The sequence below is a fragment of the Onychomys torridus genome, chromosome 2 (genome assembly GCF_903995425.1).
Source record: "Onychomys torridus chromosome 2, mOncTor1.1, whole genome shotgun sequence".
Classification (NCBI taxonomy): Eukaryota; Metazoa; Chordata; class Mammalia; order Rodentia; family Cricetidae; genus Onychomys; species Onychomys torridus.
Genome location: NC_050444.1, coordinates 150,620,745 through 150,639,167, shown reverse-complemented (window position 1 = coordinate 150,639,167; position 18,423 = coordinate 150,620,745).

Here is an 18,423-nt window from a genome sequence, read left to right as displayed (position 1 = left end):
GCGTGTTTGTGTGTGTGTGTGCTATACCACATGCATGCAGGTGGTTGTGGAGGCCAGAACGGGGTGTCAGAGCCCCACCTGGAGCTGGAGTTACTCAGGTCCTCTGAAAGAACCGCCACCGAGTCACCTCTCCAGTCTCTCACGTGTTGAACCTTGGAATCTCTTGTGATGCTCCAGGGGTAAGCAAGCAGGAGTTTGCATCCCAGATCCCTGTTGCCCATCCAGGAACACTTGGCTTGCACCCCTGGGTAACTCTTGAACTTGTGTCGTGACTCTGGCTTCTCAGAGGGCCAGCACGCTGGACTCTCACTCCAGGCTCCACACCTCAGCTATCTTCTCCAAGGAGGCTCTCTGCAGTCCCCGAGCTGTGGGAAGTTGACTGCTGCTCACCTTGCTTGGCAGCTCCAGATCGGCACACACCCTGGGCTCCACTCCAGCTACAGGGTTCTAGCCTGGCCACTTCCCTTTCTTTCTGTTGCTTCCTGGCTACTTAGGGGCCTCAGTGGGCACCCTTCAGATGGGAGGTCTCAGGAGAAGAAACCAAAACCATTTCTCTGGCTTCTAGAAGGCCCCTCAGGATGTGGATGTATTGGGGGTCAGCTGTCCCCCCCCTGTTAGAGTCCTTATGCTGAAGGCAAGACACACTCCTGGGTCATAACACCTCGCCCTCAGGCCACCTTGCTCCCCTGCGGATCTGATCCTTGTCATATTTACTGGCTGTGACATCTGATACCCTGTGTCCTGTGACCCAGCCGGGGTGGAGGATTCCTTGTTCCTTGACCTCATTCTCAGGGGCCAGCAAACACCCTGTTTTGTACCTTAGGCTGGTAGGGCTGGGCAAGAGTAAGGGGACACTGAGGCCAGGCCAGGTTGAAGTGAGGGAGGAGAGGATTTCAGCTCCTGGCTGATGCTGAAGGAAGGAGCTTTTGACCTCCTTGTCCACAGGCCTGTGGGCAGGCATGAAGAGGGAGGAGCCTGGAGAGAGCTGTGCTCCACACATAGAAAAGCCAAGTGGCAGGCAGAGGTCCTCCCAGATCATAGGTACCCCAACTCCATCCCCCACTTCACCTTATCATCTCCAGCATCCCAGTCTGAAGGCCCCCTCTCTGTAAGCCTCAAGAGCAGGGCTCTTGGACCCTCCCTGGAGCCCCCCCGCTGTGCACACAGTAGGTTCTTCACTGGATTAGTGATCATGGAATCTGAATCCTCACAGTTAATCTTCCCAGCCACCCTTAAAGGCAGGCAGCACCTGTCTCATCTCACAGTTGATGACCCTGACGTTTGAGGAAGTGGCGAATCCTTTTCCTCACTTGGTGAGGGAGCCGTCTGCCTGCAGCTTGTACCTCTTCACAGCAGGCCTGGCTGCATGTGTTGGCTTCTGCTGTCCTCTCCTTGTGTGTGTGTGTGGGGGGGGGGTTGTTCAGTCCTGTGTGATGTGTCCACGTGAAGGGTTGTTCTAGAACTGAGTGTCTAACTAAAGGAAGGGGTTTCCAGGAAGAAGGTGGACACCTTCCTGCATGGCCCTTGGCCACCTTGGCTTAGCTACCTTCTTTTGAAGGCACAGGTCAGAAGAGATGTCACAGTTCACCTTGTGCTGATGGTAACTTTAGGTGGCACTCTCCAGTTTCTATGTGTTTTTCCCCTTTATCATATCCCACTTCCCAGATGAAGAAGCTGAGACCCAGAGAAAGGAGCAGCTGATCTAGGCATAGCCTCAGAGCCCAAGCAGGAGCCAGGTTTGGGCTTGCTTGGGACTTGGTGGATTCCTGGGACCACCTGTCCCTGCTACCCAAGCCCTGGCCCCTGGGCCGGGCTGGGAATGTTCTTGGGGAGGCTGCTGCCCGTGTCAAGGCCGTGCGTAAGTGTTTTATTGTTTGCCCGCAGAGGTGTGAATGAAGTAACGGGCCTTCTCCAGCACTCCATCCGTCTCGGGCTGACAGGCGAGCTCTGAGCTGGGGCTGCTCTGTAAACGCTGTCACTCTGCCATCCCAAGCAGGCAGCTTCCTCCGGGAAACCGTAATCGGGGCCTCCCGCACCCTCAGCTGGCCCTGTCCACAGCTCATAAATCACCACCGCCTTCCCGGAAAGCTGAGGGAGACAAAGAGGGTGATGAGGACAGACGGGGCTGGTGAGGAAGGGATGAGGACCCAGGACAGGCAGGTGAGGAGAGAGAGATGATACAACTGGCCAGACAGACAGACACGGGAGAGAGAAAGCTGAAAGGAGGAGAGGGTGAGGGAGGCTGAGAGAGGAGCGGGCAGGTGTTCGGGGAAGGCAAAAGCGGAGAACAGGGAGACTCACTAGGAGCACATAGCAGAGGGTGCAACAGAGAAGAGGGAGACTCTAAAAGACAAAAGGATGGCATGGGAGAAGCGGGTGGCAAGAGGAAGAGACCAAAGGAGGGACAAGTACAGAACCAGGTCAACACGGACAGGCACAGTTCCCACCCCAGGAGAGTTCCCAGCCAAGGGGGGCAGAGGTGGGTAAGAGGAGCGAGGAGGCCACAGCCTCTGTGCCTCCACCCTATGTTCACCCTGGGAATGCACAGTGATCCTCAGAGGGCAGAAGGCTCCCGCAGCCACCGTGGGACCCCTGAGCCTGGGAGCGAGCCATCAGCATACTCTTGCACCTCCTTCTGTGTACCCACATGCACACCTGCAGGGGAGCCACTGGAATGGACTTAGAGATGAAGCCACCTCTCAGCCCATTGGCCTAGCTGCCGCAGGCACGGGAGAGCCTTCCAGAGCCACCAGGGCCTAAATCATTCAAGCCTCTGTGTGTGTGTGTGTGTGTGTGTGTGTGTGTGTGTGTGTGTGTGTGTGCAAAACAGAGTGCCTCTGTTGCATTCCACTTTATTTTTTGAGTCAGGATCTCTCGCTTAACACAGACTTCACATTGTTCAGCCGAACTGGCTGGCAATGAGCCCCAGAGCTCCTCCTGTATCTGCCTCCCTGATCTTGGTATTACAGGCACATACTGCCAAACCTGGATTCTTACATGGGTTCTGGGGATTGAACTCAAGTCTTCCAGCTGGCACTAAAGACACTTCACTGACAGAACAATCTCTCCAGTCCCTGACTTTTATTTCTTTTCATTGTTCTCCTACCAAGCCCCGTCATTCTGGACATGCTGCCTACACTGAGATAGACACAGTCAACACAGAACACAAGCAGACATGTACACATGAGACACCACAGAGACAGAGAGAGGGACCTCACAGAAATGGGGAAACTCTGAGCAAAGACTTGGAGAAAGTGAGGTGACAGAAAACAATGGGCCTTGGGAAAGTCATGTGCAAAGGCCCTGGGGCAGGACTGTGCTTGAAGTACTGGAAGACAGACGTGGCTGGAGCAGAGTGTAGAATGGAGGGCAGGAGGTGGGGTCAGAGAAGTGCGGGGCCAGGTCACACAGGATCTGTTGGGGCTGTCAAAAGGACAGGCTGTTCATGTGAAGATCAGAATTACCCGGCAAGACGTGCTCTCAAGGCTCCTTTGGCTGCCAATTGGAGGATGGGCTGAAGAGGGTGGGAGAGAAGAGCCTGGCGGTGGTAGGATGTGGCCAGGTAAGGAGAGTGCAAGTGGTCCAGAGCCTGCATCCTCACTCCATCACACCGAGAGGCCTGGGAACTGAGGCAAGCGCAATTACGTAGGGTCCTGAGGCAAGGTCAGCCCCTGGAAGCCTGAGCTGAGCTGAGAATGGTGAGCCTGGGGAACTGTGGGAACACTTTACAATTGTGTGTGTGTGTGTGTGTGTGTGTGTGTGTGTGTGTGTGTGTGTGTGTGTTTTGCATGGATGCAGATGTGCGTGCCCTGAGTGCACATGTGGGAGCCAGATCAGGCATCTGGTGTAGTCTCCCATCTCTACTACATTGCCCTGAGATGAGCTCAGTCTCTGACTGACCCGAAGTTCACTATTCTGTTAGGCTACCAAGCTCTCAGGATCCATGTGTCTCCTCTCCCAGTGCCAGTGTCACGGGCACTCACAGGTTCACGTGGAGGCAGGGAATTGGAACTTGGGTCCTCAGGCTTTAGAGCAAGCCTTACCACTGAGCAGCTGCCCAGCCCTAAAGTCACTGACATGACTGGGACAACTCGGCTGGGACATGAGTTCAGAAAGAACTAGAGAGGAACGTGAGGAAAGCAGGTGGATGGTTCTTTGTGGGAAGGAGGTTTGTGGTGAAGTAACAAAGTGATGGGGAGGGGGCATGCCTACAATTCCAGTGCTCAGGAGGTGGATGTGGGGGCATAGCAAGTTCAAGGCAGATAGAACTGGATATCAAGATCCTGTCTCAAAAAAGGAGAGACACAGGACCAGAAGACTTTTGCAAAGTAACCTTTAGACACATTCCCCACTCACATTCACGTTACCTCATGCCAAATCCTTTTGTGACCTAAGTCCATTGTCAAAAGTAAGACAAAGGCATGAGGACAACATTGTTAGCTGTGTTGCAGGCTCCCTTGGACTCCCACAGGTTGTCTCCATGTGTTCTGTTCAGGACCTCATCTAATCCAGGGTACCATGTTGCAGTTAGAACAGGTGATCTTCATGTTACATTGTTAAAATAGGAGGGTGTTGCCACCCAGGAGTCTGTCAGCAGGATTGGAAACCAATAACAAGGAGGGGACACTCACCCCAGTGAGTGGGGACCTATAGATGGGGTTTTTCATTGAGACCACTGACTCCCCAACAATTGACATAGAGGCTTATTATTAATTATAAATGATTGGCCAATAGCTTAGGCTTGTTACTAACTAGTTTTTTACAACTTAAATTAGCCCATATTTCTTATCTACATTCTACCACATGATGGTACCTTTTTCAGCATGGCATTTTTAGCTCCTGCTTCCTCTGTGTCTGGCTGGAGGCCCCATCTTTCTTCTTCCCAGCATTCTCTCAGTCTAGCTCTCCTGCTTAACCTCTTCCTGCCTAGCTATTGGCCAGCTGGTTTTTTTATTAAACTAATGAGAGAAATACATAGTCACAATGTACAAAAGTATTATTCCACAGCATTTCCCCCTTTTTATCTAATTAAAAAGGAAAGTTTTAACTTTAACATAATAAAACTATGTGTAACAAAAACAGTTACCAAGTAAAAATTACAGTTACAATGTCCAGCCATTTGTATTAGGCAAGATTAGAGAAAATACTCTATTATCTATCTTATCCTTGTGAGTCTAAAGTTTTCTACCTAATTTACCTTTTATCATAACTAAGGAAAAGTTTAAGTCTACTTATTTAGTCTTTAACTCCATCTAAGACCCCAGAAGCGTATAATATTATCTAATGACAGGGACATCTGGGTGCCTAGACAGTCATTCAAAGTTCTTCTGTAATGTTTGAGCATCTATCTTTGGCCTATAGGACTAGTTTATCTGACAGATTTTTCTGTGAAGCAGGAATTTTGAGGGACTGTTCTATCTTATCTTGGCAAAGTCTGGCAGTCACTTTTTGGTGTGTCCTGATTGTTCAGTTTGGACAGTATACTACTAGCAATTGAGAAAGGGCAATTTCTTTGCCCAGTGACTAGCTTTTTCTACAAAGAAAGTAAACTCCATATGGAGGTTCTTCAGTGCCCATCATATTCTCTGAAGTAGATTGGTGCTTTCAGGAGCAGACAGGTCTCACTGTCATGAAAAGCCAGGTTATTAAAACATTTTAAATGTCATGTTCTGTAGGTCTTTGAAGTGTTTGTAGACCCTCTACCTATCTAAAAATATTTGTTTAACCTTGAAAATATGCCTACTACAACTACAAGTTTGATTATTATAGATGACTAACTACTAACCTTTATTTTTTAATTATAAATTATATTTTTAAATGAGCTGTATTAATACCTCAAACAAGAGTAGAAACATACATACAGTATAATAAAAATAACTTTGAATTTGTGTCAATAAAACAAAATCTATACCCATGTAAAATATTTTGAAATTAATAGTTGATTTTTGGATTAAAGTACATATAGTAATCTACCCTTTTATCTCATCATTTATATATCCTATCCCCCTTTTTTCCTTTAGAAAGGGACTTTGAACTTTACTTCTTTGTTTAGCTTTTTTCCTGACTATGACCAATAACAATTTGTAACCAACCCTGCTTAAATGATGACAAACATCCATAACCCATCTTTTGGGAATGTGAGTGTTGTTTTCTCTAGACTGCTTCCTGTTGTCTTGGGGGCATTGGCATCTCTGGGGAACCTTGAGAAAATCAGGCTAATGGTTAAGTCTTGGCTTGAGTAGTCTTAACCATCAGCCTTGAAGTTGTTTTAGATGCAGATCTCTGAGGAAACTGCAACAGAGGCATTCTAAGATGTTGGAGCAACTGGGCCATCCATTTTTATTCGTGTCTGATCCTCTTGCTCTGAAAATACATAAACTTTCAAAAGTAACATACAAATCTGCATTAACACAAGTATGGACTGTGCCATGTACACAAGCCAGCCAAAGATGATTTGTTTTGTTTTATGCTTGAGCAGTTAAAATATATGTTATGTATCTTTTAGTTTTTCTTGGTTTATTTCTTTATGTCTGTAGCCAGGATTTTCAGGGGGTCTTTTTCAATCAAGTATGATCTCTATTAATCTGGAAGGAATCCACAGCCTTTAATTTTCTGTGGAAATAAAAGTATAACCTCTTCTCCAAAGCGACACATCTTTTGACTTCCATTTTGAAGTCAAGACACTTTTGAAAATATAGGTTGTTTTTTTCCAGCAGCCTCCATAATCCAATGTCTGTCAGCAGCTATTTTCTGTTCATCAGCAATCAAGAAAATCTAAAGATAACACAATAACATACAGGGTCCAGACCCCCCATGTATTTTTCATCTTTATGTGGGTTTTTCCTTTATATTACTTTATTCTTTCTTTAAATATTTTATTATTTTTAAGCTATTTTTTTCTATGACTGTCTATAACTTTCAATTTTCTCTTCCAAGCTTACATAACACACTGTAATCCATTTAGAGATTTATTTTCTATCTGGGTTTGTCTTTATTGAGCATCTGTAGTTTTTTTTCTGATCACATGAAATAGACTTTAAACTGGTATGTCAGCCACTGGTGTGGCTCAGCTTAGTGCGTGGCATCAGTGCATGGCAGCTGGCAGCTAGCTCCATACTGCAGGCAGCTGCCAGAAGTCTAGCCTCTGTACTGTGGCTGGCATGAGACTGTGAGACTAGGAAGCTATGTTTGACTCTGTTTTTTTGTGTGTGTGTTTGGAACCTTTAAGCTTTTTTAGGTTTTGTATGGGTATCCATTGCCAGAGTTTGAGTGTCATTTATAGATGGAGTTTTCTGTGCAGCCAGCCTGCTCCCAAATAATCACACAGAGACTTATTATTAATTATAAATGCTTGGCTGATAACTTAGGCGTATCACTAACTAGCTCTTACAACTTAAATTAACCCATATTTCTTGTCTACCCTCTACCACATGGCGGTACCTTTTTTCAGCACAGCATATTCATTATGTCTGGCTGGTGGCCCCACCTTCCTTCTTCCCAGTGTTCTAGTTCTCCCACCTAACCTCTTCCTGCCTAGCTATTAACCAATTGGCTCTTTATTAAACCAATGAGAGTAATACATATTCACAATGTACAAAGTGATTATTCCATAGCAGGGACCAGGCAGGGTTAACCCATACCTCTGTGTCCCTCCTCTGTCTGGAACCTGTAATTGGCTGGGTAGAGAGGGGGAGCCATGACTCTTTACAAACAAACATACAGAGGTCTCAAAAATGAATGAATGAACATGTTGCTCTTACAGAGGATCTGGGTTTGGCTCCCAGTGCTCATGTGATGGCTCAAAACTTTCCGTAGTATAACCCCATTTCCAGATGATCTGAGGTGCTCTTCCGATCTCCTCAGTCACTAGGCAAGCACATGGCGCATGTACATTAAGCAGGCAAAACAGTCATAAAATAAATAAATCTTGAAAAAAGAATGAATGCACAGATGATGAACAAATAAATACATCCTCTTCTTTGTAAGAACTAAAGATAACATCATGATACTTGGTTGTAGAGGTTAACTTTACCATTAATTTCACCCCAAACCAAGCTTGTAAACACAGTCATGAAAGGGTACACACAGACCTGTGAGTACACAGTGGGCACACAGGTCTGTGAGCACAGGGTCATATGATGGCCTATTGGGGCCGTCCTCTCCTCTGCTCTGGGAAATAGGACTGTTTTATAGCACAAACATCAAGTCTAAAGCCTAAGGGGACAGATGGATTTCAAGAATGGTTACAGTTAGACTAGGGCAGCAATTTTCAGTCTGTGGGTCACGACCCCCAAAGAGCATCGGAAAACGCAGATATTTACATTATGATTCACAACAGTGGCAAAATTACAGTTCTGAAGTAGCAATGAAAATAATGTTATGATTGGGAGGTCACCATAACATGAGGAACTGTATGGATCAAAGGGTCGCAGCATTAGGAAGGTTGAGAATCACTTCTTTAGGGGGAGCTGGGGACAGGCACTGTACTTCAGAGGCCTCATATTCCCCAGGGCCTGCACCACATGCACAATGTAAACATTGCTCTGCTCTCTCTGCAGGGAGGTGTAGGAATGGCCTGGTAAGGGGTCAACCTCAGCTGTTCACCTTATTTTTAGAGACAGACTCTTTCATTGGCCTGGAACTTACCGATAGACCAGGCTAGCTGTCCACCGTGAGCCTCTGGGATCCATTTCTCTCCACCCCCGGTGTCAGGATTACAAGTGCATTGCTATGAGCAAATTTGATTTGTCTTCTGTGTGTTTTTGGTTTATTTTTTACGTGGGTTCTAGGGGATTGAACTCGGGTCCTCATTCTTGCAAGGTCAACACTTTACCAACTGAGTCACACCCAGGCTCTCCCTTACTAGGTTTCTTGGGCAAAGTAACTGCTCTGGAGGGAATTCCCAGTGCTAATCACGATGGATCCCACATGCAGCGCCCCTTGGTTGGTCAGGGCTCGAGATGAGCCGATTGTAAGAGATTCTTAAATTGCTATGGAACCCCAGGGTTCACCTGAAGAGGAGGCAGCACACAGAAGGGGAGGTGCTTGAAGGGAAAAAAAAAACTGCTTTAAAAACGAGCAGAGCAGTCCTGCTATTTCTGTCATTGCGGCAGCTGAAGCGTGGTCGGTGCCCTCAGCCCCCTCGCCACACCTCACGGAAGGGTGGGCTGTTGAGTGGGAATCTAAACACGAGTCATTTATTCACTTACCCAGCACTCCTGTGACTCAGAGAGGAGAGGCAGCTGGGATGCACCCTGGGTAGTAGAGATGGCAACACCATCCTGCCTTCAAGAGCTGCTGGTCAGGCAAGACTCTTGTCAGCCCCGGAGTGGCCCTGCTGAGGGGAACTCAGAGCCCATGAGTCAGCGGCCGTGTTTCTAAGAACAATAGTGCTCTTTCAACAAACATTTGTTCAACCAGCAAACTTCTGGACATTCAACAAACATTAGTCCCTTCCACAAATATTTGTTTGCCCAACAGTGTTGACTCAGCTCGCACCCTGTGCACCGAGATTTCAGACGTGTTAGGGACAGGACACCACGTGGCAGCCAGCCAGGCCTGTCCTCTGCAAAGGACGAAAGGTGACAGAATGTCTTTAGTTGTCTCTTTTCGTTGGCCTTAGCCCCTCACATTCAAGGGGGGGGGGCGGTTACTCTCAAACTCCTTTATTTACAAAACCCTTCTCATTATAGCTGGGTTTTTATGTCCTTGACCAAAACGACCACCCTGCTGTATAGAGAAGAATTCTTTAAGAATTATGGGAAATCTTTCCAAGTGTCCCAACCCCTGAGTGGCAACTTCACTTCTAGGAATTTAATCTAAGTAGTTCATCATGGGCAGGGTTAGGGTTAGGGTTAGCCTCAAGGGTTGTTCATAAATAGAACAAACGCTCTCTTCTGCTTGGACAGGACACAGGTGCATTGGACAGCAGTGGGGAGATCAGGCAAGAACATCCCCAAGATACTGAGACTAAACACTGGTAGATCAGATTTCACTGACAGTCCTAGTTTTGAAGGAATGTACACATACACAGAAGTGACTGAGAAAAACGAAAAATTAGTTATCTCTCAGCAGAAGTGTTACACATGGTTTTGTGACTTTTTGTTGTTATTCTTTTTAAGAAGTTTACCTTTAGTGTGTATGTCTATGTGTAGGTGTGCATGCCACAGCACATGTGTGGAGATCAGGGAACATTTTGTGGAATTGGTTTCTTTCCTTCTATTTTATGGGTTCTGGTGGAACAAAAGCAGGTCCCCGGGCTTGTCAGCAAGCACCTTCACTCACTGCGGTGTTAGTTTGTCAAATTACACAGCCTAGAGTCACCTGGAAAGTTAGTCCCAGGAAGGTTGTTATCTAGACCATATTGGCTTTGGACACATCTGTGGGGGAATGTCCTTATCAGTCCTCTTCTTTGATGTGGGGAGATCCAGCTGGAAAGTGGGTGGTGTCCCGCCCTGGTTTGGGTCCCCGGACTGTGTAAAGTAGAGAAAGCCCACTGAGCAAGGGCATGTGCGCACGCATTTCTCCCTGGTTTTGACTGTGCATGTGAGAGGAGGCTGTTTCAAGTTCTTGCCTTGACTTCCCGCCAGCGTTGGACTGTAACCCGGAGCTGTAAGCTGAATGAAGCCTTTCTCTCCTGCATAGTTTCCGTCAGAAAAGGAGAGTAGGGCACACACTGAGCCAGCTCAGAGCCCCTCTTTTTTTCCTGTTTTTTTGTTTGTTTGTTTGTTTTTGTTTTTGTTTTAAGACAGGTTCTCACTATGTAGTTGAAGCTAGATTTGAATTCACCCTCCACATACCTTCATGCCTGGAGTGCTGGGATTCTAGGCATAAACTTCTAGGATCTCTCTCCTCTCTCTCCTTCCTTCCCTCTCTCTTTTTCTCTTGGTTTGTTTGTTTTTACTTTGAGACAAGGTATCATGCATCCCAGGCTAGCTTCAAATTCTCTATGTAACCAAGAATGACCTCGAACTCCTGATCCTCCTGCCTCTGCCTCTGGAGCGCTGCAATTGCAAGGGTGTGCCGCCATGCCTGGGTTGTGTGTTGAACCCAGAGCTTCATGCCAACACTCTACCAACTGAACTCCACCGCCAGCCCCTCTCTCCTAGTTCTCTAGGTTTCTGCCATACATATGGGCTCAGGTTAAACCAAGAGAACACCACACTGAAGTGTGACCCTGCCGTGAAATCCCACGGAGCAGCAGTTGTAATGAGTTCCCCGTGTTTATTACACAGCACTCAACAGCTTTACTTCAATTACAGGCGCAACACCATTTCCAGAAATTCACCCAAGGAAAACGTGGAACTCCCCAACTCTAAGGGGCAGTTCTGATGACGGAACCACAGGGCTTCGTGCTCCTGGGCCTCACACATGCATCCTATGTCTGCAGACTGATTGTTATGTGCACAGATGTGTTTCCTGGGGTAGAACACGCTGCTGGTGGGTGGGGCAGTCGTCCCAAGCCCAGAGAAGAGAATGATTTTAGCTGTGGTGCCAGTCTGTCCTGTTTGGCACATGTTCCCACAGAATCACAGTAACAGGACAATCCTGTCTTGATAAAGGATCTCTGTATGTAGCCCAAACTGGCCTTGAACTTGCAATTCTCCTGTCCCAGCCAGCTTAGTGCTAGGATACAGGTGTGCAACACCATGAGTCACTTCATGGCTGGTTCTGAAGGTTGCTTGGGTCTTTCCCAGGAGACTGGTGTCCCCAACTCCCCTCCTGGAATGTGTCTTCTCTCTCTACCCTCAACACACATGCACAAACCCAGAAGATAAGCAGAAACACATGATCTGCAGCAGAGTCGACTTTCCCTCTGTGAAGTGAGAACTAGACCAAAGGGTTAAAATACACCATGGTGTCTCCAGAGGGCTTCCAGCCTCTGCCAGGAGCCCCAGCAGGGGACACAAGCAAGCCTGTAGGCACGAGAGCACAGCTGTGAGCATGCACATGCATGAGTGTTCTTGGGAAGAACATATGTCCCCACACACCAGATCATGGTGATCCGATGATACGGTCCCCAGCCCAGCCTGCTATTCAATGTTTCTGCAAGATTGAGCAAGCAATGTCCTCTGGAGCCCCTGCAACTTTGTAGACATGGGAAGGCTGAGGTAGGTCACTATATGAAGCATAGAAGACAACAGCATTGAAGGGCATGGTCTTTATACAGTCTCAAGCTGAGTGTCCACAGACTGCGTGTGCCCTGCCTCCCACAATGGTCATCTATCACAGCTCACTCTGCTCTTTCCCCTCTAGGACTAACTGGGTCATATTAACTATATGCTCTTCTCCTTTCTGGATCCTGATGGGATCCCAGGATCCAGATAGCCAAACGCAAGAGCCATTACTGTCCCAAAGTGGCGATTCTGTGGGGACATGTGGCTTCAGCCCATGGAGGAAGGGAACCAGGCTCTGGTTACTCAGCCAGCTCTGGAGCCCCAGAAAAGGGGAGCCCACAGACTCAGGGGCTCTCACCAAGGTCCCCCGCCCAGTAAGGGGCAGGCAGTCCAGGGTCCTGCCTCAGGGCAGCCAGGCAGGGATTTATGGGCCCCTGCTGGTCACGTTAAAGATCACATTAACTACAATAAATGTAGATCACGCTCGTACATAAGCTGAGATTTATCCCCCAATCCTTCCCACAGGGGCCAGCCTCATAAATCCGCCCACGCCTGTCTCTTGGCCTAGGGGGGAAGGGAGCAAGCAGGGAGGGCAGTAGAGGGTGGGTCCAGGTACAAGATTGGAGCCATGGGTTCTTTCCCTAGCTCACTCTCCTTCGGTCGCCACGCCCTCTTCTCGCCCCGCCCCTCCTGCTTGTGGGACCCTTGCAGTGGCGGACATTAAAACAATATAACTACTGTAGGAAAGAGCTTGCATCTGCAGCTTGTAAGCAGGACGCTCAGCTATAGCTGAGACTGTCTTTGTCCCCACCTCAAGGGAGGCCCACGTGAAGAAAATGCAGATTTCCAGAGCCATAAATTAAGGGTTGATCAGTCACGTTGCAATCTTTCTTCAAAGGGTTCTTTAAAAGGCTCCTTCATTGAAGTGTTTATAGCACAGTAACTTCCAGACGGAGAGGCTCTGTGTGGGGGTGCTGTCAGGGGAACAGCCAGGGAACGGAGAAGATTCTGAGAGAAACTAGGAAGGCCCTCCCACAGGAGCCACCCTGAGGTGGGGACATCCTCGGCAGGACTGGAGGGACATCTCCAGATGGCATGGATCCAGTGACTGGTTGCCCAGAACCTGTTTGACATTGCATTTGGTCCGTAGTTCTGGGGAAGTGAGCAGAACAGGACCCTCTCCTCCTCTGGAGGCCCCTGTGGACAGACACTATTGGGAAGGTCCCGGTAGGGAGGCAGGAGGTGACAGGATCAGAGCCACACTGGTTCTGAGATGACGGGATGTGGTTCAGAGGACTTCCAGGAGTTTCCATCTCCAAATGTCAGGGACAGCTTGCTGGATGGACAGCAAGGGAGATGAATCAGTGAGAGAGGTGTTTGTTGTTTGTTTTTCCAGAAGAAAAACAGCAATGGCATCTCTTCTTCCACTTTCCGGGAACTCTGAAGTTTGGCTTTTGTTGGATTAATTACCCTTTATTTCCCCCTCTGTTTCCCGGATCAAGTCCTTTTAGCCACTCAGCACCTTGGCCTACAGGCAGCAGGCCGACAGTGAGGGTGAGCTCACATGGCAGCTGTGGGGAGCTCAGTGGAGTCTTCTGAAGGTGGAGACAGGTCTGCTGGAGCCCAGACTCTCCCGGCTGGAGCCAGCACACAACCTTCTCCGTTTCTGTCTCTTCTGGCCTCTGCGTGAGCTTTTGTTTTCTTCTCTACCCAGCAAACTCATATCCACCTCACAAAACCCAACTCTGTCCGTCACTGCTTGCCTAATGGCATGAATTTGCTGTCTGATGTCCTTAGATCATACACTTCCCAAGGGCAAGGATTACGAAGAATTGAGCCAATCCCAGTGTCCCGCAGAATGGAATGCTTCATATTTGGAAGGAAGAAGAGCCAGTCCTACTGACAGGTCGGGGGCATCTGAGCGTGCAGGCCCTGCGTGTCCCTTAAGTCTGCTACTGTGAACACATTCCCTTTTTGTCTTGTTATAGTGCCTATGCGCTGTCTCTGTGACTTCCCCTAACCTGAGCCTTAAAATGGATGGTTCACTCTGGGTCACTGGGTCTGCAGTCTTGGCTCCTGTGTTATGCAGAGACACCTTTGCCCGCGTCTAAATGATCAGGCCCCAGGTCCCAGGTCCCTAGTACTTTCATGTTTCTTGTTTTACCTCGCAGTGACTCCACAAGGAGTGGCTTTTCTTTCTCAAGTGTTTTTGTTGTCATTACTGTTAAATATGCCTAGCTTTTAAGCATAAATACTTTACTTTTCATTGACACTTCATCTGTGGCATACAGTGTGATTCTCCATATATGCACACAGTGTGTGACGATCAGACACACCTGCCCACCATTCATACCTGGCGTTCCATCTGTTTCAGTTCTGTGTGCTCTCCTTAATCACACATGACCAGGAGGCCAGAGAAGGGCCTTGGAGTCCCTGGATCCGAGGTGTTGTGAGCCTCCCAGTGGGGAGTGAATCTGGGTCTTCCTCTGGAACAGCAAATGCTTTTAAGTGCTGAGCTGTCTGCCCAGTTCCTAACTTCAATCCCATCTAGAGCATAGTTCAGTGGTGGAGGTCATGCAGGTCCTGGCCTTGTGCTGGAGGCACCCAAACAAGAAAGCGTTAGCTAAGACACCAGTTATTGTGATTATTGAGGTTTGGGTGGCTCTTGAAATTTTATGCCTGAGACAAGTGTCTCCCAGGCTACACACACTTGCACAAATAAATAAAATAGAAAAAAATAATTTTTTTAAAATGGCGTTTCCTTTGGACAAGTAAGGTTCTGCCTCCTATGGTGTACCTGAAAATGTCCCTCAGTGTGGACAAAGTTGCAGTCCACAAGGATGTTCTGTTCAGCTGTTTATCACGTGGTAACTGCAGTCACCTGCCTGCCAGCAGCAGGAGATGGGCGCTTTCAAACCCGGCTTGTGCCCCGGATGACACAGAACACAGCTGTTTTGAATCACGTCTCATCCAGAAAGCATTTTTGAAGACTAGTTCATGACATGGGAAAATACTCATGGTGCCTTTTGTGGAAATGCAAGATAAATGAGTATTCTGTCTTAGTGCATGTTTGAAAATACTTTTGTTTTGAAAAGAAATTAAACATCTGAAGCTGTTCATGGTGGCCTTCCCTGGATGATGGGATTGTGCATGTATTTTTTAAATCTTCCGTTGCTGTTTCTGATTTGAGTTTCTTTCTTTTTTGTGTTCCAGGGAGTTTGTTTATAATGAGGAATTACAGATAACATCCTCAAGTTACTTTCTCTAGTGAGTCCATGCTTCAGACAAACTGAGGGGAACAGAGAACAGAGACTGTGGACTTTATTCCTTATCACGTTTTCAGGGGCCTGGTGCATAGTAGGTGCTCAGTAACATCTGTGAAGTCATCGCCTATGAAGAATGGCTCCAACGCTCTTATCAATCAAAACTATCCTTCTTAGACTCATTGTTGACGACGGGTGGTGATGGCAGCACCACTTCCGGCCGCTGTCTGTCACCCCTCGTGTGTGTCGGCAGGAGAAAGATCTGACAGCTCCTGGGTGGCCTGCTCCCAGCTCCGCCTGAAGCTGTGGCTGGGAAAAGAGGACTACCATAGGGACAGGTTTGAACTCAGGTCCCCAACAGTTGCCCTCTTTGGCTGCCTGCTATCCATAGCTGGCACAGTGCAAGGATTCAATGTCCCCATATACAGCAACTTTTAAAAACGAATTCTTGTTTGTGCCCTCTGCAGTCTTAGACTGGGGTGTATAAAGCTTGTAGCATTTCAAGTTGTAGTAACATCATATATTAAAGGTTCCGAACTTGAGAATCTGAAGGTCACAGAACCATTAAATAGCAATAGACACTAGACAAAGGGGTGCCCCTAAGTTTCCAGGGCTTGGCTCACATGACATCTGCCCTTCACCTATACACATCCCCAACCAGTTGGCCAGAAACCCTTGACCATCCCCACTCTTAATGTTCCCAGTGACAGATGGAGAAACCAGTCTTATTAAAGACAGGGTCTCATGTAGCCCAGGCTGGCTCCCAAGTCACTATGTAGTTAAGGATGACCTTGTACTCCTCCTGCCTCTACCTCCAAAGCTCTGGGATTATCTAGTTTATTCGATGCTGGGGATAGAGCCCAGGGCTGTGCACGTGCTGGTTAGGCACTCTACCAACTGAAGCCTCACCCTAAGGCATCAATCCTAAGATGCTTGGCACAATGCCTGGGTGTAGTGGGACATATCTATAACCCTAACACGTTGGATACTGAGGCAGGAAGATTGCTTGAAGCTTGAGGCCAGCCTGGATTACAGAATGAGATCCTATCTCAAAAGAAGGAAGATGAGGAGGTAAAGTTGGAGCAGGAGGAGGAGAAAGGGATAGAGGAAGAAAAAGAAGAGGAAACACCACCCTGTCACACAAAGGCCATCAAGTTTCCAAGGCGATCAGAGGCCTGTGCCTGGGGACCCCTTGTGGGGACACACCCTTAGACCAACACCACCGTAGCAATGTTCAAATCCTTTAATGGTTCAGCTATGAGAGCCATGTCATCGGAGGACATCACCCTGAGGCCAGGCCTTCTGCTGATGACCTCTCTCACAGAGCTGGAGAGAATAAAGCAGGAAAGTCGGCGGTAGTAACTGCTCCATTGTACAGGCGTGGGAACTGAGGCTCCCAACATTTCTACACAGAAAGGACACAGCACAGCCAGACGGCAGAGCAGAGAGCTAAACCAGAAGCTCTGACCCCTGGTCCCACTGCTTTTCCACTCCCCAGGGGTCTCCCACAAAACATGGAATCTCCTGGTGACACACCAAAAGAACTTCTTGAGCAAAGTGTTTAGGGAAATGTTACGACACTCTTTTCTGCTTCTGGGAAAGACACAGGATTTCGTTAGTTTAATAAAAACTCTGAGTTCTATGTAAGGAAGCTGCATTCATTGGTTTTGTTTAAGCAAGAGTTTGTCCATGCTTACCTAACCATGAAATGTCTCTTCTGGTCCCGTGACAGTCATATCCCATAGGCCATGTAATGGGACTCACTTATTACATCCCCAAGTTAACACTCACAAAAAGAGCAGTTGAAGCCCATGTTATCTGAAGGAGGTGTCTCAACAAGTTCTCCAGAACAGAAAGGGGAGAGATCCAGAGTTCACTGGGTGATGGTTAATGCTGCCAACTTGGCAGGATGTTGTACCACCAAGGAGACAAGCCACTGGGCATGTCAGTGATGGATTATCTAGATTGGGTTAATTGAGGCAGGAAGACCCACTCTAAATGTGGGTACCATTCCTGGGCTGGATAGAAAGGAGAAAGCAAGCCAGGAACCAACATTCACCTCCCTCTGATTCGAGGGTACAGCCACTTCACAATCCTGCCACGATGCTTTCCCCTCAGTGATGGACTGTGTGCCCTCAAACTGTGAGCCAAAATAGATCTTTACTCCCTTAAATTGCTTCTGTTGGGGATTTTATCCAAACAGCAAGGAAAATAGCTATGGCATTATGGTTCTAGCATCTTCTCTGAGAGCTTCCTAAATATAAGAGGAAGCTGTGGGGTGGCAGAGTGGGACCCGCGACAGACCAGGTCTTAACTCAGAACACTGAAGAGTGAGGTGTGGAAACAGAGGCAGAGCTTCCAAGGTACAGCTTTTTATGGTCACTTGCTTGGTTTGCAGTTTGATGCACGTCTAAACCTTCAGCCAAAAGAGCAAGGGCCATCTCTTACTGGCTTCCCTGTGTCTTGTCCCACCTAGTTCCAGTGGAGCTGTCGTTACAATGTCCCCTACCATGCCTCCACCTGCATAGAACCCACCCCTCTGTACCATGTGTATCTGAGGAGTAGACAGCTGACCCCAACAACCCATCACAAATTCCTGCCAAGTGGGCAGATCCCTGGATCAGCAGCAAGGAGGGTGGACATGGGCTTGGCAGATTGTTCTCCACTTAGTGGAGGAGAGCTTGTCTGAGATGTAAGCTAAAGATTATGAAAATTGTGGAGAACCAAACCTTGGCACCGGAGCCCCTGCATCCCCAGTGTTCTCAGCCAGGTGAGCCGCTGCAGGCCTCTTCTTGCTTACGCTATTAAGGCTGCATCTCTAAGTCCTTAGCAGCTAAAGGAGGATTGATGTGCTTAGAGAACTGCCCCAAAGTGGAACATTATGCATGACAAGCTCAACTGTGGGGTGTTCTAAGTGGAGGTGGGATTTGTGAGGGAGGCTCCTCGGCCTCTGCTGGGATTAGAGATCATTTTTCCCTAACAGGCACTTAGGCCAGCCATACCTACCTGCTGTGAACCTAGGCTCAGATTTTGCAACTTAAGTG